This window comes from Acinonyx jubatus, chromosome A1 (genome assembly GCF_027475565.1).
Source record: "Acinonyx jubatus isolate Ajub_Pintada_27869175 chromosome A1, VMU_Ajub_asm_v1.0, whole genome shotgun sequence".
Classification (NCBI taxonomy): domain Eukaryota; kingdom Metazoa; phylum Chordata; class Mammalia; order Carnivora; family Felidae; genus Acinonyx; species Acinonyx jubatus.
In genome coordinates, this window is record NC_069380.1 from 2,960,046 (window position 1) to 2,979,391 (window position 19,346).

At 43.5% G+C, this 19,346-nt stretch overlaps 1 long non-coding RNA gene across 2 annotated transcripts; it reads left to right on the forward strand.

The window, feature by feature from the left end:
• The first annotated feature begins 380 nt into the window (after positions 1 to 380).
• On the forward strand, positions 381 to 17,982 carry LOC113600848 (uncharacterized). Of its 2 annotated transcripts, XR_003421936.2 has the most exons (5): positions 381 to 1,060; positions 1,233 to 1,390; positions 6,727 to 6,902; positions 13,094 to 13,234; positions 17,614 to 17,982. It is a non-coding gene; the product is annotated as an uncharacterized LOC113600848 (long non-coding RNA). The 2 variants fall into 2 exon arrangements; XR_008292117.1 differs by lacking the exon at positions 13,094 to 13,234 and having other exon boundaries at positions 383 to 1,060.
• The last annotated feature ends 1,364 nt before the right edge of the window (positions 17,983 to 19,346 follow it).

Below are 19,346 nucleotides of genomic sequence, written 5' to 3' on the forward strand. Positions count from 1 at the left end.
GGGTGGCTCTTTCCAAACTGCCGTGTGTCCGTGTGTGTGTGTGCATTCCTGCAGAAGCCTGCAGCCGCACGTGAATGCAGGATCCTTGTCTCTGGGACTGTCAGGCTGTCACGTTTGATGAGTCTTGGGCTTGAAAAGGAAAAAAAGAAACAAACACTCACATCAAACCAAGACGCAGTAGCCAGAGCCGAGAAAGAAAATAGGCCACACCGCGGGCCCCCCTCTCTCCTTCTCTCTCTCTCTCTCTCTCTGTCTGCAAAAAAAAAAAAGCGAAAGTCACATGCATTCACATTTGGAACAAGACTGCATTGTCCGCAGTGCTGCCTCCCCGAAAGCCTCGGGTGCCCGTGGCTCTGCTGCCATGCTCAGTCTGGCAAAGACACAGGGAGGTGATTCAGGACAACCCGAAGCGGTGCAGGGAACCTGGTGCTAAATTTAGCACGAAATCTTGCCATCCTGCGGCTGGCTGGGTCTGTGGCTGGGCAGGATCTGTCCACACAGCCCTCAAGGACAACCGATGGAGCCCTGGCAGAGCGCCACATGGTCCAGGGAAAGGCTTTCTGATCTCTTACTCTCGTTTTCTAAAACGTGGATGCTTTTTCATGAGTTTAAAGGCTGGAAAGATCCCTTTCTTACTGGCCTCCCGTTACCTAATTAAAATAAGAACAGCTTGTGAGAAGGCCATAACACAGAAGAAGCAAGTCACTTTCCTCTTGGGCACGTTGGACTTCCAAAGCTTGTAAGATGTTCCCCTGGCGGGTGACTCACACCCTCAGGATTACCACTCCCAAGCACTTCAGAGAGAGCAACATTTGGTGTGTCAAAAGAAAGGACGTGCGAGAAGGGGGAGAATTTTCCACAAAAGTACAGCTTCCTGCCAGAGAGCACACGGGAGGGCCGAACATTTGGGCATAAACAACTCACACGTCTGAAGAAGGAGAGCGACTCGGAGGAGGCTGCCGAGAGGGCTGAAGAGGCCCATCTAGTTCTCAGAGTGTGGCCAAAGTCCTCTGTGGTGACCCTACCTGAAGCAAAAGGGTTAATGTGGACCTTTATTAGGGTAAGCCAAATGGGCCTTTCCCCTCTCAAGAAATAAAGTTAACAAAAACGTGGGCCAGAAGCTGGAATCCTGATTTTTTCATACGATCCTGAGGATCTGGCCTGAATCTTTTAGGTTTTATTTTCTTCGTATTTATGTGTAAACAATCTCATGACTTCTCTTTCCACCTCAGGGGGCCCTGAGACGATCAAGAAGCGAGGGTCACAGCTCTCCTCCGTCTACTGCAGAGGGTGTTGGGTGCCCACTCTCACCGGGGCGTGGTGAGGGCTTCTCCTGGGGGAGGAGGCTGGATCAACCTGTCACTGACTGAGGACATTCAGTCTAAGTGAGGTAACTGGGGTCAGGCGGTCAAGAGCCACGGACTGAGTAGAAATGAAGCTGCTCCCCCTTCCTGTTGAGCCTTCCTACAGCAGTTTCACACTCTCGACAATAGAAACATTCTTAGGGGTGTCTCTCTTGAGCTTCTCACCCCATCCCCATATGGGTCTCTGCTTCAGCTTCTTCCTTTGTAGAATTCCCTTCGTGTCGTTCTTCTCCGACCCCGTTCTCTCAGGCCCCGGCTCTGGCTGCTTCTCCCTCAGTCCTGTGCTCTGTGGCGATGTCCTCCTCCCGGCCTTAGTCTCAGCTCCCGCTGGAGGGTCTCAGTCCTCTCCCTTTTGCTGAGATTTTCTGCTGGAGCTCCAAGGCCTGATATACAACATGCCAACCTGGCTGCCTTGTGGGGACCCCCTACACCAATACCTCCCAAGTCATACATAGTCAATGATTTGCTTATTAAAAAGCTGGTATATGCCAGACCCTGTGCTGGAAATGAGTAGCTAAGCCAGCCAGTGATAAAGCCACTTCACCATCATTTTGGGGAGCATGGGCTCGGGAGAGGAAAGGCTGGGTTTTGTCACTTTTAAAGCATATGAACTTCAACAAGTGGCAGAATTTCTCAAGACCTCGAGGAACTTATTCTTTACACAAAGGGGATAACCACTTTACCGTCTTGAGGTGTCATTGCAAGAATTGAATGCGATAATGTTTGAAGGTACGTAAGCAATGTGTGGTACGTAGCTGAGGTCAGTAAATATTAGTGGTTAGGAAAGAGATTGTGGAAAAGAAGTAGAGGGGCAGCTAACGACTCTTTAGTGGGTCCGGGATGGCTTCATAGTGATGGAGGGGTTGAGATCATCCGTCAAAGATGACAAACAGTCGGCCAGGTGGGAGTAGGGAAGGGTGCTCCGTTCCCCCATTTGCGAAGGCATGAGGAGTGAGATAGCATGTGACGTTTGTTGAACCTCAAGCAGTACAGTACCAAGAACAGGGAGTTTGGGGGGATCGAGGAGGAGAGTTGAAGGTAGAATGTATGCAGGCAGCTAATCGTGGAGCATCTTGCGTGTTAAGCTAAAGAATCTCAACTTGCTCCTGGAAGCGATGGAGAGCCACTGAAGGAATTACAACGGGAGAACGACGTGATCGGATCTGCATTTCAGAAAGAACGCATTGGCAACTGTGTGAAGTAGGGATTGGAGCCGTGCCAGGCTTGAGGCAAGGAGACTGGTTATGAGGCAGTTGCGGTAATCCAGGCGAGAAGTGATGAGGGCCTGGATTAAGGTAATGGCTTTGGGGATAGACAAAATGGCAGAGAGTTGAGTGGCTATTAAGGAGGTAGAATCTGTAGGACTTGGTATCTCGCTGTGAAGGCTAAATGAGAAAAAAAGAATCTGGGATGCCTGCCAAATATTTGCTGTGGGCAAGTAGGTGGATGGTAGTGTCATTCAATGAGGTATGAGAAGATTGAAAGAGGAAAATGTTTTGCTGTTGGGTCTAGTTTGGGATGTAACGATTTCTCTATAGATTAAAGACTGATGTCTAATGGAAGTCTGGGCTTTTCTTGCAGATGTGAGGACCCTAAATCCAGAGGATGATAAGCAGTACAGTGTGTTCAGATGAAGAATTGGGTGTCAAGTGAAAAGAGCCACAGGGGGAATAATGGACATTTAGGAAGGACAATGACAAATCGGTGACATAGTCTAGAGAGACAAGTCATGGAGCTCAGAAGAGAATCAGGAAAGGTGAGCATCACAGAAGGTGGACAAGGAGTGATTCATAGAGTCACAGACACAAATATATCAAGTTAGGGAAGAGGAAACTGACCACTGGTTTGGGAAACATGGAGGCCATTAGTGAACTTGGGGAGAACAATCTCATTGGAGTTGAGGAATGATGTCACAATACAGTGAGTTGAAAAGCATGTGGGCAGTGAGAAAGGGTAGAGCTCTACTGAGTCAGGAAGCTTTATGATAAAAAAAGGGAAAAGGAGAGAGAATGGAATTTAGAAAGGGATTTGAATTTGAAGAAAGTGGGTTTTTGTTTGTTTTTGGAGCAAATGTGGAAGAACATTCTGTGTGTGTGTCTGTGTGTGTGTGTGTGTGTGTGTGTGTGTGTGTGTGTGTTGAGAAGGAAAGCCAATAGAAATAGAAATATAGAAGATAGAGAAAGAATAAATGTTAGAGCACTGCCGTTGAGAGGGTGGGAAGGAATGGGTTGCAGAGCATGACTGATGCCACAGACTCTGGAAAGAAGGGTTACGTTCTCAACTGAGAACAAAAGAAAATGAAGAAAGACCAGTGTATGCTTAGATTCATTTTAACAGAAGAAGGAAAGAATCCTTGCTTGATACACTTTGTTTCTGTTAATCAGGGGCAAGTTCATCCATTGAGAATATAGAGGAGGTGGGCTTGAGGTTACGTATAGCACTTTAAATAGCATTGGGGTGGGATGGAATTAGGAAATAGCTAATATTTGTTGAATGTTTACTGTGTTCTGGTTAGAATTTTAATTGATTAAAATTTTTTTAACTTTTTTTATTATTTTTGAGAGACAGAGAAAGACAAAGCACGAGCAGGGGAGGGACAGAGAGAGAAAGAGAGACACAGAATCTGAAGCAGGCTCCGTTCTCTGAGCTGTCAGCACCGAGTCCGACGTGGGGCTTGAACTCACAAACTGTGAGATCATGATCTGAGCCAAAGTTGGACGCTTAAATGACTGAGCTACCCAGGCATCCCTAGAATTTTAATTGTTGTAAACACATTCACTTTTTTGATTCTCACAATAATAATCTCTACTTTAGAAATGAGAAAACTGAGGCACAGAGGGATTATCTTGACAGAGGAGGACTTGAACTCAACATTTTGACTCCATAGACCATCTTTTTATGCACTAGTCTATATAAACAGAACTAATATTTCATTCATTCATTCATCAAATGTTAAGCAAATGCTTCCTAAGCACGTGTTTGAGTCACATCAGATGTGCTGATAAACAAAATAGTCAAGATGCTCATGTTCATATTTAATGATGGGAGACTAGCAAGAAACAAAACAGCAAAACTGTAGTTTGTAGTAGATGATAAGTAGTATAGAAAAAAAAGAAAAAAAACATAGAACAGGTTGAGGGGCTGGAGAGGTAGGTTGTGAATGTCATTAGGGGTATAAAGAACTCATTTGAGATGATAACATTTGAGCAAAGACTTGGAGGAGGGGAGGGGTTAGCCATGTAGAAAGTGGAGAGAGCATTCCAGTGCCCCAGGCACTACTGTGGTTGACATACTCAAGGAATCAGGAGGATGCCTTGGCTGGTGTTTCTTAAGAAAGGTAGGGGCGGGGAGGAGTAGGAGGTGAGGTCAAAGAAGATGCTATGAGGAAGTTCAGATCACGTGGGAGCTTTGGGTTTTACTCTGATTAAAATGGGGAGTATTGCAGGGTTTTGAGAAGAGAAATGACATATCATTCTTAGGGATTAAAAAGGCTGATGTGTTGTGAATAGACAGAGGGTGAATAAAGAAGCACGGAGACCAGAAGGGAGACTTTGGCTGCCATGAAGGTGATTGGAGATAGTAGCTGGGACCGAAATAATGGTATTAGAAATAGTCAGACGTGGTTGGATTCTGGATACATTTAAGAGGGGAACCCACAAAATTTCCTGATGTTCTGGAGGAAGAGTGTAGAAAAGGAGAGAGGGGAGCACCCGGGTGGCTCCGTCAGTTAAGCGTCCGATGAGCTCAGGTCATGATCTCACGGTCCGTGAGTTAGAGCCCCGTGTCGGGCTCTGTGCTGACAGCTCAGAGCCTGGAGCCTGCTTCGGATTCTGTGTCTCCCTCTCTCTCTGCCCCTCCCCTGCTCATACTGTCTCTTTCTCTCTCTCAAAAATAAGTAAACATTAAAAAAATTTTTTTAAAAAGAAAAGAAAAAGTAAAGGAGCAAATATAAAGATAATTCCTACGGGTTTTGGCTTACGTAATTATAAACGGAGTTGGCGTAACTGAAATGGGGAAGAAGGCGTATGTTCAGGGGAGGATCAGGTGTGAAGATGTTTCCAATCGAGGAAGTTTTCTCCCTCGGTGTTTGGCATCCCTTATAGACGGGAGAGTGCAATGGGGGAGACTGACAGATCAGATATTAGGGATTTACAAAGCAAATGTAAAGGAAGGGCTAGGGGTAAGAGATTCTGGAGTAAAATAAGATTCAAGAAATTTGGAAGCAATACAAGCGATGGGAATAATGGGTCATGGATTCCAATTTTCAAAGAAAAGAACGTTAAACCTCAAGGAAGAGAGTAGTGTCACCAGATACACAGGAGGTCCAGGCTGGGTGTTTTGGTAGAGTATCTGTGTCCTCACATGGGGTTGTGGAGGGAGCTGTTAAGGGTGGTGAAGAAATTTAGAAAAATTGCAAAATGTCTAGATCGTGGGGTACAGGCGTTGAAGCGAGAATAAGGAAGTGAGTTGGAAGGACAGGCTATGTGAGTAAAGTGAGGAATTAAGTTTGAGATTGCAGAATAGCACGAACTCGAAGTAATGGCCTCGTCCGGGATGTAGGCATTGGAGGGGTTGCTGAGGTGAAATGGAGGCAGACAGTTGTAGCTACAGTCAGCTGAGCGTGTTAGATGGGGTGATCACTTAGTTTTTTAGCTTTATTGAGATGTAATCGATGTAGGATACAATGCAAATATTAAAGCGTGAAATTGGATAGCTTTTGACTTAGCATACCCTCATGGAGCCATCACCACAATCAAGGTAATGAGCATGTTCGTCACCCTCAAGAGTTTCTCCATGCTTCTTTCTAATCCCTCGCTCCTTGCCACTCCATTCTGCCCACCCCCTTCCCAAGCAACCACTGACCTGCTTCTGTCACTACAGATTAATTCGTATGTTCCTAGAGTTTTACATAAATGGAATCATACGACATGTATCCTTTTTCTCAATGTTTATTTTTATTTTTGAAAGCGAGAGAGAGAGAGAGAGAGAGAGAGCCAGCGAGGGAGGGGCAGAGAGAGAAGGGGACAGAGGAATTGAAGCAGGCTCCACGCTCACAGTAGGGAACCCGGTGCAGGGCTCGAACTCATGAAGTGTGAGATCGTGACCTGAGCCTAAGTGCTATGCTCAACTGACTGAGCCACCCAGGCGCCCCACAATGTGTACTCTGTTGTTGGTGTTGTTGTTTGGTTTCTTTCACTCAGCATAATTATTGTAAACATTATTGATGTTTTTGCAAGGGTCAGTGTTAATTCACTTTTATTGCGGGATAGTATTCCGTTGCATGGTCATACCTCAGTGTTTTATCAGGTGAATAATAGATGAATATCTTTAAAAATTTTTTTAATGTTTATTTATTTTTGAGAGAGAGAAAGAGAACGTGAGCAGGGGAGGGGAGACACAGAATCCGAAGCAGGCTCCAGGCTCCCAGCTGTCAACACGGCACAGAGCCCGACACGGGGCTTCAACTCACAAACCATGAGATGGTGACCTGAGCCGAAGTTGGATGCTGAACCGATTGAGCCACCCTGGTTCCCCCAGGTGAATATCGTTTGATAGACATGAGGATTGTTCCAGTTTTTGGTGATTACAAATAAAGTTGCTGTAAATGTCTACGTACAAGTCTTTGCGTGGACATATGCTTTCATTTCTCTCGGGTAAACACCAAGGAATTGAATTGCTGAGTCATATGGTAGGTGAATGATTCACTTAATAAGAAACTATCAAATTGGCTTTCAAAGTCAGAATGGGTTGGACCATTTTACCTTCCCGCCAGCAGCGTATGAGAGTTCCAGGCGCCCTATATCCTCACTAACACTTGGTATGGACAATCTTTGATTTCATCCTTTCTAGTTGGTGCGCAATGACATCTCATGGCTTAATTTAGTATTTCCCTAGTGCCTAAAGATGTGGAGCATTTTTTCATATGCTTTTTTTCTAACAATATATCTTTTTTGTGAAGTGTCCAGACACTTTTTTGCCATGTTTTTATTGAGTTGTTTTCTTCTTCTTAAGTATGAGTCTTTTAGAAATGTTCTTTTTACAAGTCCTTTGTCAGATATGTGTTTGCAAACATTTCACCCAGTCTGTGGTTTGTTTCTTCATATTCTTAACAATGTCTTTGCAAGAAGAAAAGTATGTAATTTGGATGAAGTCCAATTTATGGATTTTTATTTTATGGTTTGTGATTTTTTTGGTCCTATTTAGGAAATCTTAAGCCCAAGGACATTAAGATTTTTCTCCTACATTTTCTTCTAGAGGATTTGTTGTTTTAGCGCTTACAGAGGGTCTAGGATTCTTTTATATATTCATTCACAGATATATGTGAGGTAAACAGTAAGTTGTTTTATTTTGCATATGGCTGTCCACTTTCTAGCACAATTTGTGGAAAAGATTATTCTTTCCTTATTGGATTGCTTTGAGACCTTTATGGAAAATCAATTGATCATATATATGGGGGTCTACTTCTGGGCTCTGAATGCTTTGCCATTTATATATCTGTCCTACCTGTGTCTACCTGTATGGCAGGACCATGTTGACTTGATAATGCGTAGATATAAAATAAATCTTCATATCATGTAGTGTAAGTGCTCCAACTTTGTTCTTTTCAAAGTAGTTTTGACTAATGTAGATTGTTGCATTTCCATATAAGTTTTAGAATCAGGTTGATTCTATTTCTACAAAATCCTACCGAAATTTTGATTGGAGAAGGCTTGCCCCTGTGGGTTAATTTATGGGAGCTTGGGTTTTAGTAATTGGGTCTTACAACCCTTGACAATGGTATTTCTTTCTTTCTTTAGGTCTTTAATTTCTCTCATCACTGTTGTGTAGTTTTCAGTGAGCAAGTCTTACACATCTTGTGTCAAATTTTTTCCTGAGCATTTCATATTTTCTGTACAGATATTTTTATGTAAATAGAACATCGTAAAAGTATTTTGACATTATTGTTAATAGTAGTGCCTTTTTATTAATAGGCTTTATTTTGGGAACAGTTTTAGGTTTACCAAAAAATTGAACAAATATTTCAGATATACTCAAATATTCCCGTACACTCACCAGCCATATGCGGTTTATTCTATTACTTAACATCTTACATTAGTATGGTACACTTATTATGATTAAAAAAGCAATATTTGTATAATATACCATGATGACGTGTATTCTTATTAATTGAAGTCCGAGGTTTATTTGGATTTCAGATTTTATCTCATATCCTTTTTCTGTTTCACGATCTCACCAGAATACTACAAAGCATTTAGTTATGATGTTTCCTTAAGCTCCGCTTATTTGTCGCGTTCCTCAGACTTTCTTTGTTTTTAAGGACCTTGACAGTTTGGAGAAGTAATGGTCAGTATATTATAGGATATCCCCCCTACTGGAATTTGTTTGATATTTTTCTCATGTTTAGACTACGGCTCTGTGTTTTTAGGAGGAAGATCAGAGGGATAAGGAGCCATTGCCATCATATCGTATCAAGAGTCCGTACTGTCAGAACGATGTAGGAGAGTTAATATTGACCTTGACCATCTGGTTGCAGTAGTGTTTGTCGGGCTTCTCCACTGTTATGTACAATAAATAAAAGTTACTCTTTTATTTCCCCTTCCTGTACTGTACTCTTTGGAAAGAAGTGGCTATGCACCGCATACCCTGGCGGAGGGTAGGAGGTTAGACTTACCCTCTTTTTGAGTGGAGGAGATACATAATTTATTTGGAGTCCTTCTGCCCCGGAGATGTGTCTCATCCTCATTGATTAATTCTTTCATTTATTTACTTATATCACTCTGGACGGAAGGACATTTATGTTATTCTTTGGGTTGTGATTCAATACTAACTTCCTTATTTTTTGTGTTAAATTGTTCTAGCTTTGGTCATTAGGAACGCTTACCATGGCTCCTATGCCCTTTTGATATACCCCCATCGCTGCGGATTCTTTTTTTTTTTATGTTTTGGAGCACTTACTTTCTGGCACTCTAAGATGCCTCAGGCTTACTTTGTGTACTTCGTGCCCCAGTCCTGGAATCAGCCATTTCTCTGAGGACCCATATATATATATATTTTTTTTTTCAGTAAAAAATGATCATAGAAACCGGGATTTGGGTGCTAGGTATGCTTGTCGCTACTAGGGTGGCGTTTCTTTTCGGCAGTCTCAGCAGACAGAGCGAAGAAATGCATGTATTTATGTTAATACATGCAGCTCCTTCCGCCCTCAGTTCTACCATTTGTTTCCAGAGTCATTTGGATCGGCGCCATTTCCTGTTGCCTTCCCCGAGATTATTTCCTACATCTGCAATATAGTTAGGTTCTCTTGTCAGTCTCCAGTCTTTCCCTGAATCCCCCAACCTCCTGGGCGACTTTTAGACTTGCCTACATTAAGGTTCACTCCTTGTGTTGTGAAGTTCTGCAGGTTCGGACAGCTGCCTAATGTCGTAGTATGTCCACCATGATGGCATCGCACAGAACAGTTCACTTTCCTAAAAACACCCTGCCCTTCGCTTATTCCTCCCTCCCCACTCTCTTTATACTCCCTGACCTCTTCACTCTTTCTACCGTCCTGCCTCCTCTCAGGACGTTATATAACTGGAACCACACACTACAGACGATCCTTCAAGCCTTCCTTCTTTCACACGCAAATGCAGGGAAGGTTCCTTCATGTCTTCTCGTGGCTTGATAGCCCTTTTCCTCTTATCGGTGAATAATGGTCCATCGTACAAATGTACTACCATTTGTTTGTCCAAACAGATGCTTCATGGTATACTATGACTAGGTTAAGCTTTGTAAGTGACGGAAAGGTTGTCTTCCAAAGGGGTGGGAGGCACATTCCCACCCACAGTGAGTAGGAGCTCCTGTGGCCCTGCTCCCTCGCCAGCATCCGAGAGTGTCAATTTTTTGGCATCTTAGCCATTCTGGTGGGTGCGTAGTGCTATTTCATTATTGTTTCAGTTCACAGTTCTCTACTGGCAAATGATGTGGAGCATCTTCCCATGTGCCTATTTGACATTCACCTGTCTTTTCTGTTGAGGTGGCGGGTCCAACCTTTTGCCCAATCTTTAATGGGTTTGTTTGTTTTCTTCTAGTCAGATCTTAAGATTGTGTTTTGGACACAAATCTTTTACAGGTACATGTTTTTCAAATATCTTCCCCCAGTCTGTGGCTTTTCATTGTATTCTCTTAGCGGTGTCTCTTGCAGAGAAGTCTTTAATTTTTTTTTAATGTTTATTCATTTTTGAGAGAGAAAGAGAGAGACAGAACACGAGCAGGGAAGGGGCAGAGAGAGAAGGAGACACAGAATCTGAGGCAGGCTCCAGGCTCGGAGCTGTCAGCCCAGAGCCCGATGCGGGGCTCAGACCCATGAACTGTGAGATCATGACCTGAACACAAGTCAGACATTCAACCAACTGAGCCACCCGGGTGCCCCGAGAAGGCTTTAATTTTAATAGTCTAGGTTGTCTATGTTTTCCTATCATGTGTCGTGCTTTTAGAGTCTCTAAAAGCTCACTGCTAGATCCCAGATCACCTAGATTTTTCTCCTTATGCGATCTTCTAGCAGTCTTGTAGTTTTGCATTTTACCTTTAAGTGTATGATCCATCTTGAGCTAGTTTTTGTTCAAGGAACCGGTCTGTGCGTAGATATACATTTTGTCACGTGTGAATGTCCAATTGTTTCAACACTGTTTACTGAGAAGACCATCTTTTGCCACTGACCTGTCTTTGCTCCTTTGTGAAGGGACCTATATCTGTTCTATCGCCAGTGCCACTTGGTCTTGCTTATGATAGCTTTCTACTAAGTCTTGATAAGGGTAGTCCTACTACGGTAGTCCTACTAAGGGTAGCATCAATCCTCGACTTTGTTCGTCTTCGGGATTTTGTTTGCTACCCTGGGTTTTTGCCTTGCCTGTAAAACTTAGAGTCCCTTTGTTACTTTCCACAAAATAGCTTGCTGATATTTTGAGGGGGGTTGCATTGGATTGATAGCTCGAGTTGGGAAGAATGGCACTTTCACAACATTGAGTTTTCCTATATGCGTACGTCGACTATCTCTTTGTTTAGAACTTCTTTAATTTCTTGCATCAGACTTCTGTAGTTTTCCGCATCTAGATCCTGGATGTATTTTGTTAGATGGATAGCTAAGCATTTCAGGGTGTTTTTTTGTTGTTGTTGTTTTTTGTTTGTTTGTTTGTTTGGTGCTAATGTAAATGATACTGTGTTTTTAATTTCAAATTCCAACTGTTTATCGCTGGGGTATGGAAAACAATGTGCTTTTGTATGTTAGCCATGTATCTTATGACCCTGCTAAAATCTAGGAGCTATTTCTTTATTTTTTGTCAGATCTTTGTGAATTTGTACACAGACAGTCATCTCTTCTGTGGCCAAAGGAAAATTTATTTCTTCTTTCTCAATCTGTATACCTCTTATTTCCTTTTGTTTGTGTTACTGCATCAGCTAGGATTTCCAGTACAATGTTGTTGTTTTTTTAAATTTTTTAATGTTTATTTGTTTCTGAGAGAGAGAGAGTGCAAGCGGGGAGTGAGGGTGCAGAGAGAGAGGGAGACACAGAATCCAAAGCGGGCTCCAGGTTCCGAGCTGCAGCACAGAACCTGATGCAGGGCTCGAACTCACCAACCGGTGAGATCATGACCCGAGCCGAAGTCGGACGCTTAACCAACTGAGCCACCCAGGCGCCAAGTACTATGTTGAATAAGAGTGGAGAGAGGGGGCATCTTTGCCTTATTCCCGTTTTGAAGGGCAAAACATTCATATTTTTTCACAACTAAGTATGATGTTGGGTCAGCTGAGTCTTTTGTAATTGTTCTTGAGCAAGTTGGGGAAGTCACTCTTTATTCCTAGTTTGCTGAGAAATTTTGTCACGAATCACCTTCAGGTTTGATTTCATCAAATGATTTTTCTGCATCTATCTATACAGTCACATGATTTTTCTTCTTTAGTCGTCCATTATGTTAATTGATTGTTGAATCAATTCTTGTTTCTTGAATGTTGAACCAGCCTTCCAATACCTGGGGGGGGGGGGGGAACCACTTGGTCACGGTGTGTAATTGTACAGAAAAAACCTCAGCCTTTTCTTTCCTGAGTAGGAAAAAACCCTGTTCTTCCCTGTTGTGTTTTTCACCCGTGAGTCTCCCGTGCGACTCACAGAAGAATGCTTTGACTTCTCACGCTCTGGTCACCAAATGCATGTGAGTTTTTCCCCACAAGAAGCAATTCTCTGTGACCTCAGCGGGGTGTCCTACAATTCAATTCAATTCTGACACTATCTACCTGGAGACAGCATCAGATTCCCCACGTTGGGGGCAGAGTCCCATCAGACAGCCCCATGCCTCCTTCACATGCCACTCACAAGCCCGCCAATCTGAAAGGGAACCAGAGGACATGAATGGAGAGTATTGTGCCTGCACCCTCAGAAGAACCGACCTTAAGAAGGGAGAGACTGATTTTTCCTAAGTGCCTGAACGATAGATCAAGACGTATCTCTTGACCAATGAACATCTGCCAAGAATCTCCCCCCATCCTCCAGCCAATGAGCTTACTGCTTGGAATTGGGCTGGCCGTCTCCCTCTGTGGTCTCTTCGCCCATAAATACAACGCACCCCAAACCCTGAAAGGATCTGCCTGAGGCTTGCCCAGGACATGGTTCTCCTATTGCAAGTCCACTGCTATTCCTGAAGAAAGTCAACTTTTGGTGACTTGACTTTTCCTCAGTTTACCTCTTGTTTCAGGTTGGCAGTCTACACTTCTGATCAATCAGCTATCCTTTGGAGGTAGCCACGATGCCCCTCCGTGGACTTCAGACACCAGCGGCAAATCCGGGCTGTTACCTGTTGGCTGTGAACCAGAAGTTCCCATGACCCCCTCCTCAGGTTTGGTTCATTTGCTAAGAGCAGCTCACAGAACTCAGAGAGACATTTTACTTACCACATTGCCTGTTTTTATAAAAGGGTATAACTCAGGAACAGCCTGATGGAAGAGCTGCGCAGAGCACGGTGTGGGGAAAGGACCTGCATGTTCGCCAGCATGAAAGTTCTCTGAAGCCTGACCTCTTGGGTTTTTATGGAGGCTTCATTACACAGTCTCGATGGGTTAAACTATTGGCCATTGGTGATTTATTCAACCTACCGGCCCTCTCCCCTTCCTTGAGGGGAATGGGACTGAAAATTCCAACCCCGTAATCACTCGGTCGATCTTCCTGGCAATCTGCCTCCATCCTTAGATGGGGGACAAAAGTCACCTTATAACGAGAGACACCTTTGTCACTGTCAACCCTTAGAAACTTCCAAGGGTTTGGGGAGCTGTTTGCCAGGTACCATGAAGACCAAATACAGGTGAGAAATACATCTGAATCATCTGAAAGACCAAATACATATTTTTGTAATACATGAGAATATCGCAACAATTCCTTTTCTCTACCTACAAATGGACATAGTCACATGTCACTTCTAATGTAACGTCCTGCCTGAACCCCTTGGGAGTTTATTGCCTTCTACTGTGGGACTCACACAAAACTCTGCTTTTCTGCCTTTATTATAGGCCTTAGCATAGTGGATTGTGTTTATACGTTTTACGTTCTGTCGCAATGCTGTGAACATCTGAGAACAGAGCTGTTTTTTAGAAGTTCTTTCTCTTTGTACCTGTAGCCCTCAGAGCGTGACTGTGTAACAATCATTATCCTATTAGTGTCTCCTTCCCTAATACTTAGTGCTCTGCCAGTCATACCTGAGTAGTCAAAAGTTTGTTGAAGGCAAAAAAAAAAAAAAAAAAAAAAATTAAGTTCCAAACATGAAACATGTTCCAAAGCCAGGCAGTAAAATGCTGAAATATTTTAGTGATATAAACCTCATGTGGAGGGTGACATATAGAAAAGAATCCCATTTATTTTTAGTGACATTTTAAATTAATAAGCTGGCCGACTTTATCAGCAAGGCAGCTACAGATTTCTGACCTTTGAACCCCTCAGGGCTGGGAGGGGTAGAGAAGGTGGCATTGGGACTTTATCACTCGTCTGGGCCCCCAGAGATATGCACGGGGTGTATATATTGCTTTGTGAACATGCTGACATTGCATAAGGTGCTTGGGTTGCTTCGGGGACCCTGTCTTGTCTCTGAAGTCAGCCACTCTTCTCCCATTTCCAATCTGTCTTCTTCTATCTCAAGGTGGAGGAGAAAACAGGAGAAGGTGTTTTGTATAATTGTTATTGATTGGAGAGGCCTAAAATAAGTAGCACCGTCTCCAGCCTGTGGAATGGATCAGGGGAGGGGGTCACGAACAAAAGCCATCTCTCTCTCTTTTTTGAAGTTCCTATGAAATCAGAAAAGAAGGGGAATTTTAGAATTTTAGGCCTCTTTTATTCTGCTTTCTTGTAAGTCAGAAATTTTGGAGACCCTTGACTATTCCTACTCTCAAATCAAGACGCCAGCTGTAAAATGTGTATCCCAACCAAGGATCATAGCCATGTTTCTAGAACATTCTTCACTGCATGTGAGACCCTTTATGATCTTGTTTTCTTTTTTGTTTTATTTTTTTTAATGTTTTTATTTATTTTTGAGACCGAGAGAGACAGAGCATGAGCAGGGGAGGGGCAGAGAGAGAGGGAGACACAGAATCAGAAGCAGGCTCCAGGCTCTGAGCCGTCAGCTCAGAGCCCGACATGGGGCTCAAACTCACGAACTATGAGGTCATGACCTGAGCCAAAGTCGGACGCTCAACCGACTGAGCCACCCAGGTGCCCCAAAGCATCTGATCTTTTTTTTAACGTTTATTTATTTTTGAGAGAAAAAGAGACAGAGCACAAGCAGGGGAGGGGCAGAAAGAGGAGACACAGAATCCGAAACAGGCTCCAGGCTCTGAGCTGTCAGCACAGAGCCCAACGCGGGGCTCAAACTCACGGACTGGGAGATCATGACCTGAGCTGAAGTCGGACGCTTAACCGACGGAGCCACCCAGGCTCCCTGCGATCTTGTCGTTTTCATCGGGAATGCTTTATAGCATCCACGAGAGACTCCTGGGAAAATCCTTACGGAGCCAAGCAGAAAACACACCTAGGATGTCAGCGATACTTATCAGCTATTTTAGTGAGAACTTTCTCTCCAGTGTAGTGGAATAGATGTGAAAAGCAGCCAGCTAACTGCAGTGAATTGCCTGAGCAGTGTTATTTTTGTCTTGAGAAACCACTACCCTGGCCTACATGAGCTAGACTATTCCTTTTTGAGCAATTACCATTATCATCTTCCCTGGTTGTTTCCCGCTTTCTTTGAGTAAACCCATTTTGTAATCCTATTTATTGTTTTTCTCAACTTAGGACTTCAGATATACGTAATTACTTTCAAAGACAGCGCGGTCGTATAGAAGAAATTATTTTGCAAGCATTGTCACTTACACTTATTTCAATATTCCCATGAGGTAAAGGTTAAGGAATTAAAGTATATTAAGACAATTTTTAAGGTCACACATTTGTTAGGACTACAGTGAAAGTTAGAACCTCAGCTCCCTGACTCCTACACCGGGACCGTGCCGGGAGACTGCAGAGAATTGAACACAATACGGATTAAGGGCTTTTCACATATTCATTTCTAACTGCGAGGTGATATCCCGATGTCAATTTTACAAATCGAGGGGACCGAGTCCCGGAGAGATAAGGCGATGTTCTCCAGGTGATATAGGCTGTAGAACAAGTTGATCCCCGGACATGATTGGTTCCCAACGTCGAACTATGTTATAACACCTGTGTAGCCTGGCCAGAGCAGATTTCCTATCACCAGTGTCACCGTATTTGGCTGTTCAGGTAATGCCCTGTGCCCTGTGCCTGACTTTTGGGAATCAGTCCAAGGTTTACCGGCTGCACTTACCTAGCCTTGCACCATGGCAAGAGGCAGCGTCATCAGGGAGGAGTGTCTTAAATTGGAATATCCAACGGGGATGGGGTGGTTACGTGTCTGACTCTGGCTCAGGTCATGATCTCACGGTTCACGAGTTCGAGGCCCATGTCGGGCTCTGTGCGGACGGCTCAGAGCCTGGAGCTTGCTTCGGAGTCTGTGTCTCCACCTCTCTCTGCCCCTCCCCCGTCCGCACTCTGTCTGTCTCTCTCTCAAAAATAAAAAAAACGTTAAAAAATTTTTTTAAAAAAAGGAATACCCAACAGGGACACTTTTTTTTCTACTTGGTTCGTTGGAGGGGTGCCTTTTCTGCTCCGTTCAGAGAAGCCATATGGGCTGGCTGTGCGCCTGCCAGGATCCCTCACATTGGGATCATTCCTCTTGCCGTCTTAGCCAACCCACCTGTAAAATGGGCCTGGGATATAGCCAGGGCTTGGAAGGGAGGAATTCCAAAGTTAGTTTATAACTTTGTAGCTACTTCATGAGGGAAAAACAAAAGCGATATTCAGTGGAAATCGTGCTACCTCTTTACTGCCGTCGGGCAGAACTCAATATCTAGGTCTGAGATTGTGTACTTTTATAAAGAAACGTCAGAGCTCATTGAAAATGTTATCAGTTACCAACTCACTACTGATAAAAAAAAAAAGACTATAATATTTACTAAGCAGTTAAAGTATCAGGCTACAAACTGTGAACTTGCCTAATACTGATATCCAATGTTCCTGGTGAAACTCAATTCAGTGCTTGAGATGATACTTGGGAAGTCCATAAAACTTCAAAGATCTATAAACAAGTCAACTTAACTACCTCAAATATCCTAACATGCCACTTGAACTTCAGCTTTTCCACATGTTTACTGAGACATAAAACTCAAACCACACGCGGGGGTTTGAAGCCACGTGGGTATGCGAGTTGGGGAATTCTGAGCTAACGGGCATGTAGAATCATCGAGTCCCCGGATTACCCAGGAGAGGTTAACCTTGTGAGCTTGTGCTTCTTTTCAGTCAAAGTAATGCGAACGGAGGAGGTTTTTGGCCAGTAACTTGACAAGTGCCGTTTACACAGAGTCTAATGATGGGTCTGACGGCTAGATGTCAAGAAAAGTCAGGGAACTCAGTAGCTAAGTTGGCCACGCTGTGCATTTGCATTGGACTGGTCACCTTAACGCCTATTGCAGGAATGGAAAATGCTACTGACACATGAGTTACGGTTGCTGTGAAAACCATAACTTTGAGTTTATTGACTTTGGTGCGTTTAAGGTTTTACGTGTTGTGTTAGCATGTTCAGTGGGGGTATGCAGAGTAGAAATCATGTCACATTTTCAGGTGAAGACCTATTCCACTTTAAACTTTTTCTTTTCCCTCGAACAGGTTCTCTGGAGCTACAGACAGCTGTCAGCTCCTTCACCTCTGGTTCAGTCGCTTGATTTCCATTGGCTTGAGTCAGAAAATACACCAGCCCTGTGTCCAACTCACAAAATTTAGACCCAGAAGGAAAAATAAATTCCTTGTGAGGTCATCCCTCTCGTCTGAACACTATCTGGTAGACTCCTTGAGCCACGAAAATGGCAGAGATCTTGGACGTCTGCCCAGCTGTCGGAGGGAATGGAAGAGACGAGGAAAATGGCCAGGAGCGGTGGTGCACGGGAACACGGAGCCTGAACAGCAAACACAGGAGATGGACCAGGACTGCATATTGATTCCAGTTACTTCCATGGGAGCAGAGACAAGCAAAGCCTGTGTGTGTGTGTGTGTGTGTGTGTGTGCAGATGTGCCCATCAGGGGAGGCGCGAAGAGTGCCAGTGAAAACCTTCAGAGAAGCATAAAATGCTTATTCATTTCCTTACAGGTATTCGGTCCAAAAGAGCGCCAGAAAATCCAAGAACATAGCTGGTTGCCCTTTGTCTCGAAAAGCCAAACCAAAAGTAAAGGGCTAGAAAAAAGTAGGGGCAGAGCTGAGATGTTTGGAAGCTGTATTTGGTAAAGTGATCTGGGTGGGAGTATGTGTCTGCAAATTCTAGCTTGTTCCTCAGTGCTCGACACTTCCTCAGTCTGCGTTCACAGCCAGCAGTCTGATTACTGACCTTTAGAGAAAGGAGTCTGCAGAGATGGGGAAATTTCAGCCGTTCGCTAGCAAGCTCCAGGCGGAGGGGATCCTTCTTTCCGCCACTTTGCTTTTTCAAATGGGCTAATTACTTACCTGAAGGGGGCTAAGGGGTCCAGCAACTCTTGAATCCTAACCCTGTGAGCTCGAGACGTGTTTTCCAAGAAGGCTCTTTTAAGGCGTTTGGGAATATTGAGGACATACCGCCATGCTTATTTGATTTTGTTCTTTCATTTCTCTAAAAAGCAATTTGATACATTTGTATTTCTCTCTGGATAAAATCATGCAAAATTATTTTATCCTACTTGACAGACTGCATTGTTAACCCTCCTAGTATGTAGTATGTGTCAAGGAATGCATTACATAGAGCACACATTTATTGGACACACTGTAGTCTCTTAAAATAGGGGTAAAAGCTGCTGTAAGCATCAAAATATCTCTGTTCTCCCAAGAGCAGTAGATATTGGGTTACTGCCTGTTGGTCTGAAAGGTACAGTTTAAACACTTACTTTAAATAAAAATACATATAAAACAGAGCCCATTTTTGGATCACCTTTGATCTGTAAGTGGTACCAAAAGGAATAGATTTTAAGGGGAACTCATCTAGTCTCTATCAAGTTGATTGGTTATTCACATGTTTTTATACAAGATGCCTATTTTGTTCGTTGTTTGAAATTAAAAGAAGTTTCCATGAAGGTGTTTTAATGTACGTTTTCTTTCTAAAAGCTTTTTCTGACTTGCTAAAGTCTCCGTGCCTGTGCGTTTCGTACGGACACCTCCCTATCCCATTTCAGCCAAATACCTAATTGAAGCTGATGTCCACCAGGGAGCATTAATGAACCCACGAATTAAGGTCTGCAGGCATTTCCATTATCAGAGTAAAATCTTTGTTGGTTTAAGTTAGATCTTGTATGTTACAGGAGCCACAATATGGAAGGGTTGGCTGAGACTGTATTTCTAATTTTTCTTTGCTGAGAACGCTCATAAAAATTCATATCTT